Raw genomic sequence first — 8,193 nt, forward strand, 5'->3', positions numbered from 1 at the left:
ATTGCGGGTGGCAAGGAGGGTGACAAAGGTATCATTATACCATTTATTGTTCATTAAATATAAAATATTATTGGTAAAGAATATATTTATAGGTACTAGTTACTATTTTTAAACTACCTATACCTATAGCACCTTTTTATTAATGAACTTTTATGTAGGCTCTTAATACTATTTAACAAATGGTTTTAAGACTAAACCAGGAAGGGGGGATGGGTCAAGGTTTTGATGATGGTGAATACATTATTTAACACATCCATTACGAAATCACCTACTCAATGACGAGTAACACTCAATACTATACAGCAAAGCGAGTTCCCTGATAATAATACACTACAATATTTGATATCCAATAGTTTTGAAGTATATCTCATTAACGTATAAATATAGACAGACCTGTCTATATATTTTAATAATAATAATAGTAATTAATTGTTTGCATAAGCGGGTGCGTGGACTTTTTAAATTTTTAAATTTTATAATTTATGGATGAAAGGAGAGGGAAGTAACTGCGACGCTGATGCCCTTATAACTGAAAATGTTTACCTCTGGCCACTAATTATTTGTTTATAAATGTAAATTAATAATGAATGCAAAACGTAGCCTAAAAACAAGTGTTGTTTATATTTAATTAAAAATGTTTTTATACGGGACTTCGTATATCTACTTATCAAGACACCAGTGGTTCTTCATCAGTGTGTTTTATGTATATTGGACAAGCAATGTGTCATGTCAAGGATCGTAACTGTTTTGATATTTGAACATTAACAAAACAAACAAAATATGGGAACTTACGTTTATATATTATATACACTAACTCGGGAATTTCAAGTCTATACTCGGATATCTCATCAAATTTAAAATTAATTCTAAATGGAGAAATTAATGTATTGACTTACAACGTTATGTTTCATTGTATATCTTTCATAGAAAAAAACTCTTCAACATTTCTAAATATTCAGGAAAAACAAATAAAAATTATGAAAAAATGGAAACTTCTACGTAAAACCAGTTTTTGACCATGTCGATTTTTTTTTGTAATTCATTAATGCATAATTTGATAGACTTGAATTATTCATACATTATTTACACTAGTATTTTCTGAATAATTTATATGCTATTTCTAACATTTGTAATTTTTAAATTATTTAAATTATTTTTTCGATTTATGTGTAATTCCTAACATTATTTCACTGTGTAAAAAACTGTAACATTTTATACAAGGTTTCTCATAAATTGTTCTTATTGAAATTAAAAATATAGGTATAATTTGTTGTATATGTATATTCATTTAAAGTTCAAATTAAAACTAGAATTAAAAAGTTTAGTGTTAAGCCACATTCATTTTAAATGGGATGTATATATTTTAATAACATTGGGTTAGTAAATGAGTGATTTGTACTTAAAAAATGATTTATTTTCCTTAAAAATTATTTTTGTAATTTAGTTGTAATTCGAAAAAATTATAAATTTAAGACATTTTAAAGTTTAAACATTCCACTTTTAATAAATTTATCATTTTATATTTCAGGATGAGATTTTCAAAATATTTAGAATGTCTAATTTATTTTATTACAATAATTATAGTTGTTTGAAATTTTAATTTTCATATATTATCTACCATACATGTTTATAAACAATGTTATGCCTGATTGAAAAGCTTTTACATTTTAATACAGAATATATTATATTTTATATATTGCAATTATAACAATTTAAATTGTTTGAAAATATTTAACATATTTGTATATGGTTTTAGAATTAAAAAGAAAAAATTAAAATAAACAAACACCTATATAAGCATAAAATATTATGTAAGGCACTTTTTGTTACTGCTCACATTATTATTTACTATACACATTACACATTACACAGTGAAATATTAATAATATTTAGACTATATTATAGTCATTACATTGTGACATTATCCATTATATTCTTTGTGTGTTCACAATATTTGAAAGCTCCCAAATTATTATGAAAAAATTAAACAATACGGATCCAATACGGCCAATATTGGTGATAATAACAGTGACTTTAGTATGTACTAGGCTTCTATAAAACTAAAAGTGTCAAAACTAAAGGAATTTAAAAAAAAAAGTGGACTAGTAGGTACCACTCTGCTGTACAGTAGTTATTTTCGAGTATTTCATTGCAATAGTTGTGTTATATTTGAATTCAATAATAAACCATTGTGTATGAAAAACACCTCTGAACGGAAACGTTTTGTCATCCTAGCATATTATACTTACATAAATAATCGAATTTAATAATTTAAAAAAATTAACAAAAAATAGAAAGTATCTCATGGCTATAAAATATAGCATGCATTTCCGGTAACATTTTAAATGCTGAGAGGAGCGATAAATGTATTGATTTTACAATGATGTGAGTTTTTTTATTTTATTTCTTGTGTGTCTGTGACCTGTGTAAACGATAAGAAGTCAAAATATTGCTTCGATTTTCAACTAAGTATTTTGTTCTATGGAAATGTGAATCTAGTTTGTGAATTGAAGAAGTCAGAATTCCCAGTAATTTTCAAAAACGCCGAGAAAAACAAAAAAAATTAAAGAAAACCGGAAAATTTTACGTGAAATCAGTTTTTGACAAAATCGATTTTGGTTTTTGGTGGAAGTATAAAAAAAAATGACTGTAGATTTATGAAATTTTTACTGGTTGTTTAAATTTGCATTTTTTATAGACGATAAAATTTTCAAAATATTGTGATTGGTTTTGAACTGTTTACGGACATTTTCAGCTTTCAATTTTCTTTGTTTTTTTTACAACATTAGATTCGATTTCTCATGTAGTGATTTTTTTATTTTATTTTTTTTCAAAAATAAATAACTGTAAAGACATAAACATTTTACTGAATATTGTCTATACACTATTAAACTTCGAAAATATTTTGACTCGTTTTGCGCTGTTTACAGACATTTTCAACTCTCAATTTTTTTTTTCTATAAATGTTAATAATATTTCATTTATTGGGTAAAACAGTGTTAAAATGTAATACAAGACTCCATATATATTGTTACAATAGTAGTTGAAAAATATTAAAATACATAGGCACAATTATTTTTATAAGCATTTAAAGTTCGATTTTGACAACATTTATCAAATTTAAAATTTATAAATGATTTTGTAGTTAATTAAATTAATAATTAAATGTTAAACTTCTAAAGCTAAGGATTGAAAATTTAAAACAAGATTTCACGTACGTGGGTTATTCTGTAACCAAAAAATAACAAAAATATAAAAACACAGTTTTTTATTGTTATTTTATCATCAAATTTGAACGAAATTACATATTAAATAACCAACAATACGATTTTATTTGTAATTATAAAATATTAATTCAAATTATTGTATTTATTATAAGTAAAAATATCCACACAGACAAGCCGTCACTGCTTAGAATCATTATTCGTATACAATGATATACAATAATCATTGAAATCAAATTTAATACCATCCATTATACGGTGACCTACTTGTAACCTACTGTACAGCAGAGTGACATCCACATGTCCACACATTTTTCAAAAATTGCTTTTGCGTATAAATATCCACTTTTATTTCCCGTCGCTCTCTAAAACTAGGTACTGAAAATGTTCAATTTTGACCTCTTAAAATTAAGATCATAACTAGATTCACTTTTTTTATCAGAAAACATGCTGAAGTCAAAAATCGAAGCAGTTTACCACTCCAAATGTTTATGACAGACAAGAAAAAAAACAACCCATAACTGTAAATACAGCACATTTATCACTTCTTTCAGAATCTAAAATAGTTAAGTCATATGAAATCCAGCTCGACATTTAAAATTTCTGATCATTGACGCATTATCTTATAATCTCAGTTTAAAAATCATCATTACTGGGTTTAATCGGTTTTCAAGGAGACTTTCAAAATTAAACTAAACTAAACTTCAACTAAACTTGTTTAGTCGAAATACTATTAGCCGTTGAATACCTGAATGTACGCGTACAACATCTACAAATAATTCCGAGACTTTCATATTATTGAAAGAAGATCCGAATGTTGATAGTTTTGTAAGGCGTTGGTCATTTGTACTTCCTGCTTGGTATTCTACGAATGGTTTATAAAACTCAATTCACCTTTCAGAGGTTAAATGTAGTAAAAATGACGTACCTATTATAAACTTTTAGATCTTATATGCGTCTTCTCTTTAAAAACAAACTTTTACTTGAACCAAACTTTCTGTGGCTTCAAATGTTCAACTGAACTCCCAACACTTAAAACATATAATATGATATGTATGATAAATAGAACGAATAATAGTGAATATTATAACATTATTCAAATTACGGATTTAAATAATAAACGCAATTCGGATTTTGTTCACAGTAAATACAAGAAAATGTACACAAATTAAATTTTTTAAATAATACACGATGTAAGAGAGACCAGGTACAAATTCGTAACATTTTTCATAAAATGATTTATTTCTGCCAAAATTCAAATTTTTTTTGGTTCGTTTACACTTTCAATCAGTAAAGTTGGTAAGTTTATATACGTTTAAAAATATGTTTGTATCAGTGGCGTAGCTAGAAGGGGGGGGGGTATTTAAACCCCCTCCCACCCATTGACATTTTCCCTCCTAATAAATATATTGTTTATAGGGTTCGGGACTGCTTGCAAGTTATAAATTTGTCTTATGAAATGGCGAAATTGAATACAAAGTTTGAATTTGCATATTTGTGAATTTTTTAACTTAAATGTACATACAATTGTCGGGAAAAATTATATTTGGATAACATTGAAAAACATCTTAAAAAATATTATGTTTGGTTAGGCGATAATTTTGAGATTTGGGGAGGTCGAAGCCTTTTATAATACCACACTATTTTAAAATTGAATAAGCTTAAAAAAATAAGTTAATGTTTGGGAGGGGTTGAGGGCTGTTAAAGTTGTTGGTGGAACTTGGCTACAGTTGGCCCTATGTTCGTATATGTAAGATTTCATAAGTCTGTTTGTCACAAAACTGTGCTTAAACTATAATTAGCATCTAGATTGTGGATTGTACGAAGAAATGAACATCAGTAGATATAGTACGTGTTCGTTTATCAAGGTGTTCACATATCACGTTATTCGTTATTACTTATTTATTAACCTAGTACCTATTGTATGCCAGTATTTTTAAAAATAAAGTTGTTATTTATTTATTTATCAGATTTATATATCTACTTATTTTTTAGTTTTTTATTACCAAAATTGCAATATGTTTTATGATTTTTCAAATATAATATAAACATGTTTCTACATACCTAGTACATATATTTAAGCATATTTTGAGAATTTCGACTGCATATTTCGATAATTTTTAGTGCAACAATGTATAACAATTTTTTTTCAAACGGTTAGGTATATAGTTATCATGATTTTTATGAGGAATCATCGATTGTTATACAAGGGGGCAACTGTTAAATTTATTTGAACAACTTATTGCCTGTGTTACAATTGTACTTGATCTTCCCTATCTATGTAAGGCTATCTTTGCTACTGTTATTAATGGGACTACGTTTATCGTTTATGGACTCAAAATCGAAAATAATGTTGGCCTAGAGACTCTGATGTGACACATGTGGACCTTTTAAGTATTAACTTCTATTTAGTATATTTTATATATTTTTTTGACAATGTTTGGCTATAGTACTACAATATAATTAGTAACTAACTATAGTTTCTTTGACGACATTCATACGAATGAATTGGTAACTATTGAAAACCACCCAATGTACCTTGAATTACTTTTTTTAATAATCTAGTTTGATAGGTTTTTCTTTAAATTCTAATTGGTTATGGACTCATAAAGAATATAAATAAGAATTTAATTGCATTAAAAAATATTTAAAATTATACAACAATATTGCTCTATAATTACAATTATAATTGTAATGAAATTATAAAATGTTTGGTTAGGTTATCGTAAAATTTAACTTAAAAACAAAAATGTATAATTATTCTAAAATTATGTAAATAAGCAATTATATAATTATTAATTTCTCATTCTAAAACGATAAATTTACGAAGTATATAAAAGACTTTTTTTCAATTAATTCAAAATTAAATTTAATAATGGTATACATTTTTTAATTGATGGGATTCAATGTAACTTACGTTGCACCGTACAATATAAAATCAAATACTATAACACATCGTGATATCTTAAGAGGATGTTACACGGATATTCATTGTCTCCGTCTTACAAGTGCGTAACATGACAAATTTTAAGATCAGCCGATCGCGTTTAGCTAAGTTAGTTAAAAAAATTGAGTGAATTGACTTCTTATACAATTTAAAGCTAAGATTATTATCTAGGTCATCATATAGGCTTTTTGTTACATTTTAATTTTAAAGTGAGTTATGGGTAGTTTAAAATGTACAAACAATTTATAATTTTAAAATACCCATAACTCGCTTTAAAATTAAAATATAATAAAAATCTTATGAGAAGCCTTAGATAATAATCTGAGCTTTAAATTGGATAAGAGGTCAATTCACTCTAATTGTTAAACTAACGGAGCTAAACACGATGTTGTGAGTGTAACATTTGCTATTATATGCACTTGTAAGACGGTGACAACAAAATATGTCCATGAAATGTCCTCTTAACGTTACATTTAACTGATACACATCAATAAAGGATTTTTAAGAGCTTATACGGTAATAGTCCACGTCCCAATCCATAGCTAACAAATGCATGTATTTGGCGTTCTAATCATATCAATATCATATTATCATACATAGAACTCAGAAGAAAAGCGTATTTCTATTAATAATATACTAAGTATTAAATATATGAATTAAAACACGTAATGTACACTGTACATATATATATGTTGCAGTGACTTTGAGCATCGAACTCAATGCCATTTCCACGAATACAACTACCGTTCAGATGAGTGAATCAAAATATCTCATATAACATTTTTATATACACATTAGAAACAAAATATAATAAAGTAGTACCTAGAATAATCTTACATAGGTAGGTACACCCTTTAGACTAATGAAATAAAAACACTAATCAACCTTAAATGACACCTGTGCACATATAAGCACATATGCACACCCATAGTTCTTCGTATCATAATATTACATAAACACTTACTAAGTCTCTGAAATATATCATATGGTCTAATAGTTGAGGGTTAACTCTACTCCGAAGGAACCATACAACTGTTCTCGACCACCGTATTCAGACGGGTCATCAACGTCCTGTACACACCTAACCGTATCTTACGTATTTTTCACCTAAATCCTTTACAGAATATTCTAACCCGTACTTACCTACCCTTCATATTTTTATTCTACTTATTATTTCTTAATTCTTCCTATTTTTATTATACTACAGCATGGTCATATTTTGTTAAAGCGAACTAAATATTTCATATGTTAAGATTTTAAATTTACCTCAAAGTATCAAGATTAGTGTAAAACGTGTACTTACTTCTTTTGACGAAATAAATGTTTGATGATTACCGAGGTTCACCTTTGGTTGACTTCGATGGATAATTTTAAATGATTTCTACTCTATATAATATAGCCATTATAGTCACACACATTTATATTTGGAATCGTAAGCATGTATCCTTAGGTAATACATTCAATGTTCATTAAGGTCAATCCAGTCACACAGTCTATAACTTTAGTCCATGATCAATTTTAAAGTGCCACAACGGAATACCTTATAGGTATATTATAATCCCTTGTACTTGTCCCTCCGTGATCCATAAGCTTATATACACGTTAGACGGATAACCCTTCATTTTTAATTTAATGTATAGTAAATAAGTTACATAGTATTAAATCACTATTATATTGTTATACTATAATAGTATTGTCCATGTGTTTCCAATACGGGCTCAGTCCGTATGAAAAGTAGGTACCATATGATAAATAAATGTTGTATAAGAAGATATAATACAAACTACAACATACCATAGGTACTATAATTATTATATAATTATATTCATGTCATATAAATATTTATGTTTATAATATAATTTATTGTGTTAAGATAAGTAAGATAATTAATGTTCTAATTAATTTTTAATTAACGGTCTCGTTAATTATTTCTAAACAAATAAATCGTTACCGAAAATAAATGTTAAGCCAACCATGACTTTCTAAGTTAATATAATATAAATACAATAAGGTACTAAGTAG

Source organism: Acyrthosiphon pisum, chromosome X (assembly GCF_005508785.2).
Source record: "Acyrthosiphon pisum isolate AL4f chromosome X, pea_aphid_22Mar2018_4r6ur, whole genome shotgun sequence".
NCBI lineage: Eukaryota > Metazoa > Arthropoda > Insecta > Hemiptera > Aphididae > Acyrthosiphon > Acyrthosiphon pisum.